The 14,343-nt window shown below is 27.9% G+C and overlaps 1 long non-coding RNA gene across 2 annotated transcripts; it reads left to right on the top strand.

Annotated features, from left to right (window-relative positions):
- The first annotated feature begins 2,098 nt into the window (after positions 1-2,098).
- LOC126549584 (uncharacterized) lies at positions 2,099-13,027 on the top strand. Of its 2 annotated transcripts, none has more exons than XR_007603680.1 (6): positions 2,099-2,652; positions 2,749-2,909; positions 4,448-4,590; positions 9,056-9,184; positions 10,690-10,837; positions 10,989-13,027. It is a non-coding gene; the product is annotated as an uncharacterized LOC126549584 (long non-coding RNA). The 2 variants fall into 2 exon arrangements; XR_007603679.1 differs by having other exon boundaries at positions 10,690-10,841.
- Positions 13,028-14,343: the final 1,316 nt, after the last annotated feature.

Genomic DNA, 14,343 nt, shown 5'->3' with positions numbered 1-14,343 from the left:
TAAAGGGAGATGGTATGAATGCTGTAAAGTTTAAATAAGTTTCAAATACTATAACCACTAATCACTTGTTAAACACTAAATATGAAACCCATAGAGTTTCAGGAACGTAATATAATAAGTAGAATTTTTCTTCCGTTTCAAATAATAATGATATAAATATTTTTTTTTACCTATTTAACACATAAAAAATTACCGGAGAACAGAGATGTGAATAATAACACTTAATAGTAGGTAAAGTAGGTTTAGTCAAGTATGTCTTTATGTATATATTTTATTTGGTGTTGTTATTGCTCAACGCCGATCAATGTGTATTGATAAAATAATATATTTTTGTTTACACAACATAAGATTGGATTTTTTTTTTTTTAGATGTTTTTGATGAACATTATAATCTATATGACTAATGTGATTATAAACTTAACTTATTTCTACATATCTTATAATATCCGTGAAAGATGTAAATTAAAAATTAACCCAGCTTAATTTAAATATTAAATATAGTAAAGTAGTATCCATACAGAGTGATTCACAAGCATGCTCACCTCCATTTTTTCCTCAACAATAAATTTATAAAAATTCTGATTTTTAGAATTTTTAAATAATATAATATATTCGTACACAAATACTTATATTTTAACTGAAATTTTTGTAATATGTACTTCAAAGAAATGTACATTCAAAGTTCAAACGAGTAGTATTTAAGCATTAAAAAAATTATTATTTGAAAGAATTTATTATTAAATTAAATGAAATTGTTATTAAACAAAGGAAGTGAGTACGATTGGTGAATCACCTTGTATAATATGTACACGCGCGATTTTATTTGATTATAGTCATTGATAAACATTAAAGTAATTTTTTTCTACTTATAGTTCAGTAATAAAATATTGAACCGATTAAAACAATACGATAGAAATATGTTTCACGAAAATTGATAAACACTGAACCTATTATGTTGCATTCATACATATATAAATATAAAATAAACATAATATAATGGAAATGAAAACTATAGCGGACACGTATAATATTATAATATCGTACTGTAAATAAAATGATGCTATCAATTCGTTTGTTGGCATGTGTAACGGATTGCAAAATCTCGAAAATAAATAATTTCATCCGAATGAAGGGAAACACACAAATAAATGTAAAGTTGAGTACCAAACGAATTCTATAAGTACCTTTAGTCATATCGTTAATAGAAAACACTTGGACCGTTCGAAATATTATATGGAAATTGCGTTATAGTGTATATATTATTCGCAAAGTAGTCGAAACTTTGGCACATGATCATCTCGGTGTCATCGAGATACCGTTGTAAGAATTACTGATTTTTGTTTAAATATATATGTATGTATACTATTTAACGTCAATTACGACACGAGTCATAAACTTTCACCGTAATACGCATTATAATGAAATGTATACGTTTATCAGCTGATTAAATGCGAATATGTTTTAGATCACTATTAGAATTTAAATCTGAACATACTACAGATACATTCGTAAGAGCTAATAATAATACATATTATATATATTATGTGTTTCAAATATTTTATCTTCGCTGTTTATTTTGTCTTACGTCACTTTTTAAACGTACATATACCATGTTTGCTTAAAACGTATTTCTCGTTATAATAATTACAGTCAATTGTTTTTTGGCAATTTGACACAAACCCGAACGCTTTGACGAATGAATTATTTTAGATATGACACGTCATCTTGATTCGGTTTTACGGCCATCGGAAGTCCGTCTCAAGTCTTGTGTTTGACGGCAAAACGCAATCTGCGGCACTTTATCAACAATTACTCATCCTTATAGATATAGCCAAAGTACATCTGTCATCTGAAGGTACTGCTCAACTACTGAATTATCAGTAAAATAATCTTACCGTTATACTTTTGGACATTCGTTACAAAGCCAGTTTATCTTACGTTTTGCATCTCGAATCTCGATGGAAAGTATTGTTTCTTAAAACAAACTATGAATCATAATTTATATACGATATATACCATAAATTAGTACTATATAAGTAAAAAAATTTAATATTTTACGCGTTTTTAAAAAGAAATTGCAATAGGAGATAAATGCGCCTCCCTCTGTTCCTCTTTAATCTGGAGCCCTAATTCTGTACACAAACTCAAAGCGTATAATTAAATTGTACACATTTGTAAACAGAAACTCGATTCCTATGGCTTTCTAGTACCAGCTGTTATAAAAAAACGAGAAAATAAAATATTAGGTATGGGTACATTGGGGCTTAGAACATTGTTCATCATAATGCTACTTACGATTTTTGACTTGATATAGTTTGTTCGAAAAATCGGTGAATGGTATCTACCTCACCTGTTTTAAAACGAGTATTTATTGTAGTCGATACCACTTATTTGCGTGTGGGTCGGAATCGGAAGTTGTCCGTCAATAGCAAGATTTCAGTTTATTTCAACCCTAGACATGTTTATGGATGAACACACCGACACACTACTATGGAATTCACGCATGAATACTCCTTTATAAAGGTCAAAATTTAATATTATCCTCAATCCCTATATAGTTTCTGACAAGTATCTCAGAAGAGTTGAAGAAAATTACCTAACAACGTTTCCCATCGTGATTTGTGTTGCACGACATTTCAGTAGAATAATGCGGTAAGAAAAAATTCTTATTTGACGATAAAGTCGATAAAAATGAATATTAAATTGTCGAATTTGCAATAATTATATTTATTAATTAAATGGATTTAGATTCCGCGAGCTCGTGACCGTCACATTTGTAGAACTTCAATAAAATTAAAGTGTTCTGAATGTATAATACTCAATAAATATCAAACGAATTAAATTTACAAACACATATCAAAATTATAACAATATGTAATCAAATATTATGTCAATATAACATAACGAAGGTATGTATAAGCTCTTGGGCACTGAAATCATATTTTATTTATTTTGTATATTATATACCATATTATTATTATCATGAGTTCTTTTTTTTTTTAATTTTCAAAACGTCTATTATAATTCGTCAATAATTATAAAGTAGGTACACTCGATTAAATAGTTACTCGAATCCTGTCTGTGACTCTGATGTCAATTATAGAAACAATTAATTGTCAATTGATATTCCGGAACATTTTTAATTAACGAATAATATTTACATATTTTATACTATTTACACCGACATCAGATTTCATAATGAGGAATGATTTAAAATAATATGTACATTGCAAAGTAAATTGTTCAAAAGTGATATATTGGCTAATTTTGTTTTCATCAAACAATTTTACATTTGATTAATAAAATAATAAAATTTAAATAAACCAAATAATATATAATATGTTTTCATAATAACTTAAAAACGTATAATTTTTCTTGGATATTTGCCAATTCATTTATACATCTTCACCGGAGTCAATGGTTGTAAACAAACATAATGGTGCTAATGAACGATCCTAAATATTATATTAATAAATTTAAACTGTAGACTAATTAAATATATATTTTTATCTTTCTATATATATATATATATATAATCAGCTTACAATATGTTCCGAAAATCAGCGTTTTTATACTAAAACAAAAAAATAAAACGATAGTAAATTAAATCATTATTCGTATTATTTTATTATAGTTACACTTGTTCTGAATTGAGTTACACAAAATTATTAATTGAACATAAGCTTGATTTTGACCCATATAATATGATGATACAGACAATCTCATCGATTATATTTCAATATTAAATTCAGATTAGACTTCGCTAATGAAAACGAGTATCAATTACAAATAAATATACACTTGTTCGGTAGCCATAACTGTTTCTATGGTCTTGATTGTTCTCGTTAAAAATGCAATCACTCGTAGGTCATTAAATAGTTCACTTTTATTCTTATGACACATATTCCTGGAAAATTAAAAAAAAAATACTTAAAAGATAATATGAGTTCTCAAATAATAACACTACATGATATAATATAAAAATTCTTACTCAGTACAAGTATTTGTGTTGAAGATTTTATTATTTATCATGAGAAAATCATTAAAACTAAGTGGCTTTTAAATTATATAGTTATTAAGTACCTATGCATTTAATTAATACAATTTTAAGAAAAAAATCTTATGGAAGTACTCGTTTTAAACTAAAAAAAAATATACTGTAATATCATTAATAAACATACATTTAGATATATATTACTTTCGGTTTTCATTTTAACTTAATCTTATAACCTTTGATGTTTATTCATAATGTGTGTTGAATTATTATTACGTTGTAATTCATAATTTTATAATTATATTTTTTAGAATAATTTTATCGTTTGAGCAGAAAATGAATGCGAATTAAAAAAATATTGTGCATAACTGCATAAATTATAAATTATAACGAGTTATGAAAGCTCGTGCACTCTGCGTGCTGAATTCATGGTTTTTTTTTTTTTTTTAACAGAGCAACAAACTTTAATTCGATTTACTCAGTTGCAGTGAGTGCGGAAACTATGGACGTTAAATGAATATTATCTTAACATCAAAAATCGTAACTACGAATTGGTAACTTACGGACGGACGAACACCACAGGGACGATGTAAGGCGTAAGTGCTTATGTTTAGAAACCCAAAAATATAACAATAGTCATATTACATATTATCGATCTGACAATGTCGATTTGAAAATCGACGACGAGAGCGTATTTAATATATTTATGATGACCGACGAATCGTAATAAACTGTGCCTGCGAACGTTGCCAAATCTATGAGCAAATCGTTCCTTTGTCGGTTGGTCTTTTGTAGTCGGGTTATATTGATTATACGATCAATCACCTGTAGGTATATAGACTATTCATCGATCCGTGTGATATCGCGATGTATATACAAAAAACGAAATGCAGTCCCGTAACGATTCGGTAATATGCTTAGGTACATCAAATGCATCTTGTATGCTCGCTTAAATGCAACCGTCCGGTATAATAGGTATACCGGTATTAGGTATAGTCACGTGGACACTGTAAATACCTATATATATATATAACGTTGCGTTTTTTTTTTTAAATCGAAATAATATACCATCATTAATAGCGGTTTTTTTTTGCACGCGCAACGAATCACTATTTTGACCAAACTCTATAATGGGCTATTTTATTGGATTCGATAAATATGACAAAAAAAAAAATATATATATATGTATAAACGATTGGCAAAATTAAGAGGAATACGCCATGTAATACTCGCTCTTGTTGTCAACCGAGATTAAAACAATAAACTTCCTTCGGTTTCTCCGAAAGGAAATATTTCATTCATTTGTTAGAAATATAAAATGTTCTAGGTCATTACTATTTGACGTCTGTCATCTATGAGAATTGATAGTTTCTGAGCTCCTGCTAAATTAAACCTACTTATTATAATGTTATTGTTCGCGTAATTATATCGATTTCAAGTTTATGAATATTTATTATTTAGGTGTATACGCCATGGGCAAAGTAAACTATTGAACAATTTAACAATAGCTCGGTCTACGCATATATACTTTGCGACTTTTTTTTTTTACAGATCATTTAAATATTAGTTTGTTCAAGCAGGGTTAGTGGTTAAAAATAAACTTTGCCCTTATGCCCTTTATGATTGGCCTTTTGAGAATTGTAACTTAAATTTAAAACGTGTCCAGTCCTTGTCTGGTAATATTTAAGTATTCAAAAAAAAAAAAACTTACAGTACACATAACTTAAAAAAATAATAATAATATGCAGCATTATGTATAACGACTTGAGTATTATTTTTCTGTTTGAAATTTGAATTTAAAATACCTACCTATAAAAAAACTCTTAAATATTATCTGGTCAGTTATCGTATTGTCTAAATTAATTCATCAACACAATTATCAACTTATCAACTTGTTAAAATACGTTCTCACAATAATATGGAACATGTGGATTGTTATTTGTTAATACTATTTAAAAATTATTAAAGTACAGGTAATTCGTTTATATTGCGGTGTTAGTTAAATTTCATTCAGTGTTCAAAAATAAGTTAATTAAAATGGAAAAGCAATATTTAAAAAAAAATAGAAAATATATTAAAAAGAGAATAGATAATATACTATATATATTTATATAATTATATCATAACTAAAACTAACTATATATTGTTATGGTTTAATATTTAAATTAAAATAACTTAAACAATAATCAAAAAAGTAATTGAGACATTAATGATGATACATAATAGTAATATAATAGTAGGATAATAATAATAAAAATAAAATAAATTCTGATAAAAAATAAAACAACGGTTGTAAGAACTAAAAATAAATTTATGTATAAACTGTAAATTTCAAAATTCAATCAAATAAACTGAAATAAGGGTCAAAAAAAATATTTCAGTCGGGAAAATTTGTGTAATTTGTACAGTTATATATCATTAATTTAAGACTTAATATATTATTTTTAACGTCCATAAACGAAGTATGAGGCTTTTCGTACAGACATTCAGCTACTTCTAACCACTTTAACAGTTTAAACACTATATTATACAAAATATAAAGCAACTTCTACTTTCATACTATATAATACCATTGAACTTTTGTTTAAAGTTTAAATTAATCAATAAAATTAATATAAATGTTAGCGACGCGCAACGGTGGAACGAACGACATTAAAGCGACCAATCTCCTCGACTCTGTCCCAAACATGGCTAAGCTATGACATTTTATAGCACGAAAAAAATTAGAAATAAAATAATTTAAACATAGCAATAAATAAGTACATATAGTATAGGTACTTTATTAAGTTAGTCTAAGTTAATTACATTATTTAAAAAACGGATTGATTTGGATGTGATTGTAAATACATTATTATCATTAATTGTACAAAATTATAAAATTATTGTGATTATTACTATTTTTAAAAAAATAAAATAACCAAATGTAGAACAATGGTTAGTACCTAAAAGTATAATCGGTCATTTGTCAAGAAAATTGTTTTACAATTTCTGTTGGTATATATTTTAACCTTACACTAGTCTGTATTATATATATATGATGTTAAGTTTATGGATCGAAAATATAATGTTATACTGTGGGAAAGTGTCAGGCCTGTTTACAAACTACTACTCTTAGGGTACGTCAATATACGATCTGATGAGTGATACGCTTTAAAAAAAAAAAAAAAAACCATATATCCGTAGACGGGCTTTTTAACAGACCACCAAAGACACTTAATTACATATCTCTACTTATATTGATGTCCCTCGTAGTACTTACACACACGCACATGCGACGATGACGACAAGTCGTTCGTATGTACGCACTGACACGTTCAAAAGTATATTTACGGCGGTTAATATTATATACTCGCCGAGTGTTGTTAATCCTATATATTCTCGGGGGGGGGGGGGGGCGAGATTAAAACGATTTCCAGGACCGACTAATTACTTTCGGGCACACTCGATTCTGGTGTGTAATAATTTGTAATAATATACATTATATATAGTCGGTCGATTTCTCCGGGATATTAGCCAACGGTATATGCCAAGTTTCATGTGCACGGTTTGGACTCGGCAGGACTTATTCCTGTATAATAACAGTGCTGAAACGCGTGTTCGGTGCTTATATACTCGGGAATTGGCGACAGAGTTTTTTTTTTTAATAACAATAACAAAAAAATAATAATAATATTATGTTTGACTACTATACAACGATTATTTGGATGCACGTGTATAGTGTATATTCCATATTTTGTATATATAAACGCACTGTTACGACTGTACGTTATATTACCGCGGGGCGTAGATTTTAATATAAATATAGCATTTTTTTTTACGACTGCTTTACTGATGGATTGCTTTTCAAGTATGTCAGATAATAAATTCGAATTGGACTTTTATTTTGATTCTCTTTAAGGTTTTTTGATTTTTAAACATAATTTAAATATTTAAAACTTGTGGCGTTTAGACCATGAATCTCAGTAACAACTATATGCGATTTGTTTTTAAAAATATCAGTTAAACCTGCCGTATTACTAATATTTAAAATAAATTTCCTATAGTAAGACAAAAATATAACAGTTAAATTAGTATCCTTAACTCCAAGAGAGGATCCAATCATATACACTTACAATAGAATACAGCTAACAGTAAGACATATCCTTAACGATATTCACAATAGCCAATAATAACTTGAAGAAACCCACTCCTGTATTCTCATACGATCCAATCCTAATCCTGAACGTGGAGTTTAGTACAATCGAAAACTACCTATCCTTAGAAATTTTTGCTGACAAAAGGTTTCTGCTTAAAATGGTTTTTCCTTTTTTTAAATAAAATAATTAATATTATATCAGTTCAAATTTAACACAACTACTATACAGTTGCTTATCCAACGATGAAATACGTTTGACAATCATTACTCGCTGTAAAATAGACGAATTTCACACCTGGCTATAAAACACATGAGCACAAAAAATTGAATTCCAAAAATAAATCGTAATTTATATGACATATTATATGTAATGAACAATTCACGATTCATAGCTATGTTTTTCTTTATAAAATAATATATAGTTTTGATTAGAATATAATACGCATTGTTTTACTGGACGTTTTTTTTTTTATCTAAAAGTATATTTATTTTTTATTTTTAATAATTGTCTATTATTTCGAGAGCACTGAGAATAATATATTTCAATCAAATTATTTACAAATTCGCAAATAAATTGTTTTCACGCGATTCAATTTTTTTTTTTTTTACAAACAATAATTTAAGGGTATTTTTTACATTTTGTACGACGATACTCTCCAGGATGTGTGTATTTCGACCGCGCGATATATGAGTAATGCGAGTTTATATATAGACCGGCGCCACTATAACCCATATATTATTATTACGGTGTGGACCGTCGCGGGTGACATACTGCTGCCGGGGACTGGAGACGGTCCAGACGGGGCGCTGGCGCAGTAATCGTTTCCGGGGCTTGAAGTAGAATTATATCAATTTGGGACGGTTATTGTGACACGGTTTATTTGTTTGACGTTATTCGTAGGTGTATATTATTATTATTATTATAGGTGTACTCGAAGTATACAAATAGTACAAGCAAACAGCTGCGGGAACGAACGCTCGTGGATTTCAATTATTCTCGAACGAGAAAAACGGTTCAGTTTAGACTGATCTGCATGGAGTCGTTGAATTGTGTAGTGAGTAACCTCTATAGTTCACGGTGTGAATATTTAAATTAAGTTTTATATTGTAAATTTTAATCTAAAACTAATAATGTATGTATACTATTAACGATATAATATTTAACTAAAATATTATTGTCTCAGCTCGATGAATTCAAATGTGGTTTTCTACCATATGACTATCAGAGTATACATTTTGGAAAAATTTTAAATACGAATACAAAAAAAAAGGTCATTTAATACGGTCTTGTTAATATTTTTATAGTGATCAAAAATATCGAATTATTTTCAAATTTAAAATAGCTGTCAATAGCTGGGTAAATTTTAAAACATGATCAGTGTATTAAAACTACTTAAACGATATACATGTATGCACGCTCGGAACGATTTAAATTTATTAAATCTTCCAAAAATCGTATAATTTCATTGCTGTAGTGTATAGCAAACCGTATTTCAGTCTAAGATCATTGGACCGACTTAATGTTTAGTGATACGTGTAAGATGGAACACACGACACACATACGTATCGTAGTAAAAGGGAGACTACTCGTGTTAGTCATAACATGTATTAACGTTAAAAATATATTTGCGCTAATATATTCACTCGCTCTACATCCTGAATTAGGTTTACCTAAGTTAACAAAACGATTTTACCATATCCAGTTAATTAACACATTGTAAAACCTACTGTAGGTTTATAATTTCTACGCTATAATATTATGTATAGGTAGTAGGTACCTATACTTATAGTTTATAATACGTTAAGTGTGAACATAATGTATATTGCCGGCTGTAACCCAACACCTCAAATACATTTTACTAAAATAAAAATAAAATTAATTTTATCAAAATTATAGTTATTATTTATCGAAGCTTTTACATTAATATTATAATCAGTGCCGTAAAATTAATTTTGAAGCCATTGGTTTTTAAATAGTACAATCTGAATATTTTTTTGGTATAGCTGTGTTTTATTCCACTTCAATATCGGAAATAATTTTAGAACTTTGGTTTATATATTTTCAGCCCTTTGATTGAGTTTACTTCTATTCGATATTTTTCAAGTAGATACTTTGATATAATTATAAAATGATTGGTGTGGAAAGATAAATTGGTCTTTTAAGTGACAGTGATGTGATTTAGAATTATTGTTAGTCGGCAGTCGCGTTGGTTTGTTCGTAGATGGCTAATCCCAGAAGTGTGGCGGTGAATATTTTATTTGATTTTCAATACGATTTGTTAAAATATAATCTGAAAAGGCTGATATTTTTTTCTCAGAAAACAGTGAAATACATTTGGAATTTTAGTAGAAGCTAAAAAGCCAATTCAAAGCAATACTTAAATAAATGTGAAATTATAGATTCTTTTTGGTCATATTCAATTTCATAGTAGTTATCTTAAATAATTATCAACCATCATCATACTTGAATTAGTTATGACAAAATACTATATAAAAATTTATTTTTGCGCTATTATACAAATATTAAGATAAAAAAGTGTAAATAATTTTGTTCTTTTAGGTTATCGAAAAGAATACACGATTTACATTTTTGTATCAATAACATACACTGCCATCATAATTCTGACAATCTGCGACTTTTAAACGATTTTGGGGAGATCAAAATCTTTTTATACAACCCCAGAGTTCCGGACACAACTTCATATTATGTAAGTAAGTACTGAATTTATCGTATTAACCATAGGCGTAAATAATAGGGGGGCTGAGATAGGGCTAAACACTTCATAACTTCAATATTACCTCCCACCATAAAAATAATATTTTACACCTTTTTAAAACATTTTTTTTGTTTTTTTGTAGTATGAACTTAAACTTCAACCCTCCTACCCAAATTCAGACTGATTAAGAATATATGGATATTAAGTAAGTAGGAATATAACGTATAATACAGTGTAGCGCCATTGACATATGTTCATTGCGAGGTTTGAAACGATATGTGAGAAAAATGATAACGCGATATTTCAAGAATTTTTACCTTAAATACGTCTGTGGCCGTAATTCACATATCACATATAAATACAAGAGCGTACGTGTATAATACTATTCGCGGATATAAAATATTATTATTATATACGGCAATTATATACGCTTCGATAATATTACCGTAATTAAAGGCGACGACGACGACGACGACAACGACGTGGGAGAAACGAATTTTTTTTTCAATGCGCTCAATTCAAACACAATATTATACACAAACAGACCTTTATTGTTATAATGATATTTATATAAATATGTGTGTGTGTGTGTGTGTGTGCGTGTTCGTGCATAATATTTTATTATATATACGGTCGGCGATACGCCCACACGCTTGTCGAATTCGTCTCGTTTTATACTTATGGAAAAAAATCGCGTTCTGTATTATTACTCGTAATTCATGATGTTATTATATTAACATTGCGCTATTGGAAAAATGTCGTATTTTATTCTTTCATTTTGTTTTGTCGGTCTCTGCGAATTCAAACGTGCATCTTTAAAGCGCATAGGCTTATATTGCAACATTCGACGAATCTATCGCGAAAGAACAAAATATACTATGATTTTCAGTGAACGTATAGTAGGTAATAGGTATACTGGTCGCACAAAACGTGCTTTCAAGCAAACTAAAAATACAACATATTTAACAAAATAAAAGGCGATCGCCACTAGACCCGACTAGGACACAAATTCTGTTTTCGTACACAGGCTGATTCGCCAAGCATACTCGTCCCTGTTTTTCATTTAATAAGCGCAATACTTTTATTGAAATTCTAATTTTATTTATTTTTAATTAATACACTAGCAGACCTTATTATTATTATTTATGAGTATGAACATTTTAATGTATCCAATTTCAAACGCATATTTTGTCAGTAATTAAAATATTATACTAAGCATAATAGTTTTTGAAAACAATTTTTCGGAAAATTTCGATTTCGATGCGATAATGTTTACACAAAAAAATATTACTATTCTATTTAATTGTCAGTTAAGGTGTTTTCTCCTTTAAAAAACGAAAGATCAAAAGATTTAGAAATCTGTATTGTTGAAGAAATAATAGGTTTGGGAAAGGAAGTGTAACTATATAGCTATACCCTACAAAATTAGGTTTAATTTTGTGATATTGTATATTATTTTTATTCGGCACCTAAGTTTCTTTTTACCCACAAATTATAAATTTGATTATCACTATTATATTACACTTCCACGGTAGAAGGTGACGGTATATCGTTATAAGGTGTACACTGTACAATAAAAAATAATAATTACAAAACATATTATTATATTATACATTTTATTTATTGTATATTTATTATGTGCTTATATAATTTATATCATATTATTGAATTATTCTCGAACAGAGAGTCGTATATAGTCTTTGCGAACCCGTTTACCTAGCACACATTAAAATGTCACGAGGTACAGATTTTTTTTCTTTTCGCTACAATAATTTATCGCCGTTTCGATAGTACCTGCGTTACCTATAGGCTATAAAATATTTTGTTTAATTTTTTTTTTTTTTTTTTTGAAACATGATAATAATTTATTACGCGTATTGCAAAATCTACCTATATTCTTGCAGCTTTGTACACAATTCGAGCTTAGATCGTATACGATTAAAAACGAAAGTTAATAACATACACTAGATATTATTAAAATTTATTAGACTACGTAGGGTTTTCGAATAATGTTTCCTAAATAACGTCGTTGTCGTCTCAAGAATTCTTAAAATCATATTATTAGATTATACATTTTTATGTGTAATCTGAGGAAAATAGAACGCTGTAAGTGAAAATGCTAATATACTTATTTTAGTGAATTAACTTAGCGAATCCATTACATTATAAGTTTTATTTTATTTTGCCATCTCATTCCATTAAATATTTTTAATTTTACAAATTTACTTTACTCGAAACTTTCTTGTGTTTCTTGTACAAATTATATTTTCTTAATCTGTTTACTTATTACTATTCTTCATAGTTCGTTACAATAATTTGATGTAGATTCGAAAATTATATTTTAATAAATTATTTTATATTTTATAATAATGATTTAGTAAACAACTATTTAAAATTTTAAAATGTTTATCTTATACAAAAATAATAAATATATTGTCTATGTATAATGTATATACGTTTCTACTGCTTGCATAATTAAAAGAACTTTTTTGTTAGTATATCAAATATACGTTGTACCATTTACGTAGATTTCCGTGCGCAATGAAAAATTACTAAAAAGCGAAAGTTTTTGGAAATATTTGAATATAATATACCAGCAAGTAAGGTTAGAATATATTTTTTTAAATCAATGATTTATCACTGTTATTTAATTCTTATTTCTTATTAATAATATTAGCTATATAATAATATCATTATCGATATTCGACCCCAGCAATATAATTTCCGAAGACATTAAATTAGTTTTTTTTTTTGTTTTCGTAACTTTTTCAGCAGCTACCTATTCAATATTTTTAATTTATTATTATATTGTTATTGGGGTTGATTGAAGAGCATGTAATTATTTAGTCGAATGCATATAATTTAAAATGATTTTGTTATGCTTAGTGGAATTGAACACGAAAATAAATATATACTACGGAAACTCATCTATTGACATCTATAAACGTTTATTGCACTGATGCCCAGCCTTTTTTTTTATTTAACAAGCCACTTTGGCTGATAATTACCTTGGAGCGGGCCACCAAAAATTCAAAAACTAGTAATCACAATAATGTTGTCCAAATGTGCTTACATAACATCCGATGAATCGAAATAAATGTTTAAAATTTTATTTTTTTAATCGATCAGTATTATGCCGAAATTTCTCTTCAATTTGATTTAATTAAGTTAAAACAAATTAAATTTACTCTGAAAAATGTAAATAAATAAATGAAATGAAATCATACTTTAAAATTGCATTTAAAAATTCTATACGACCTGCGTTGAGATGAGATAATATAGTAAAATCGGCAAAATATGCGAACAAAATACATTCACGAATTAAATATTTATATAAAACCCGTTCGTATACTTCAAATTAACCACTGTGCACGTAAATTCAATTTTAAAGATTGGGACAACGAAATTCCAACTACATTTTTCATTTTTAGTAAACTAAACACAATAATTTCTTATTAAAAATAGGTGTGTATACAGAAAACATATTTTATATTATA

This window comes from Aphis gossypii, chromosome 2, assembly GCF_020184175.1.
Source record: "Aphis gossypii isolate Hap1 chromosome 2, ASM2018417v2, whole genome shotgun sequence".
In the NCBI taxonomy this organism is placed as follows: Eukaryota; Metazoa; Arthropoda; class Insecta; order Hemiptera; family Aphididae; genus Aphis; species Aphis gossypii.
This window is presented reverse-complemented; position numbering and strand designations above follow the sequence as displayed.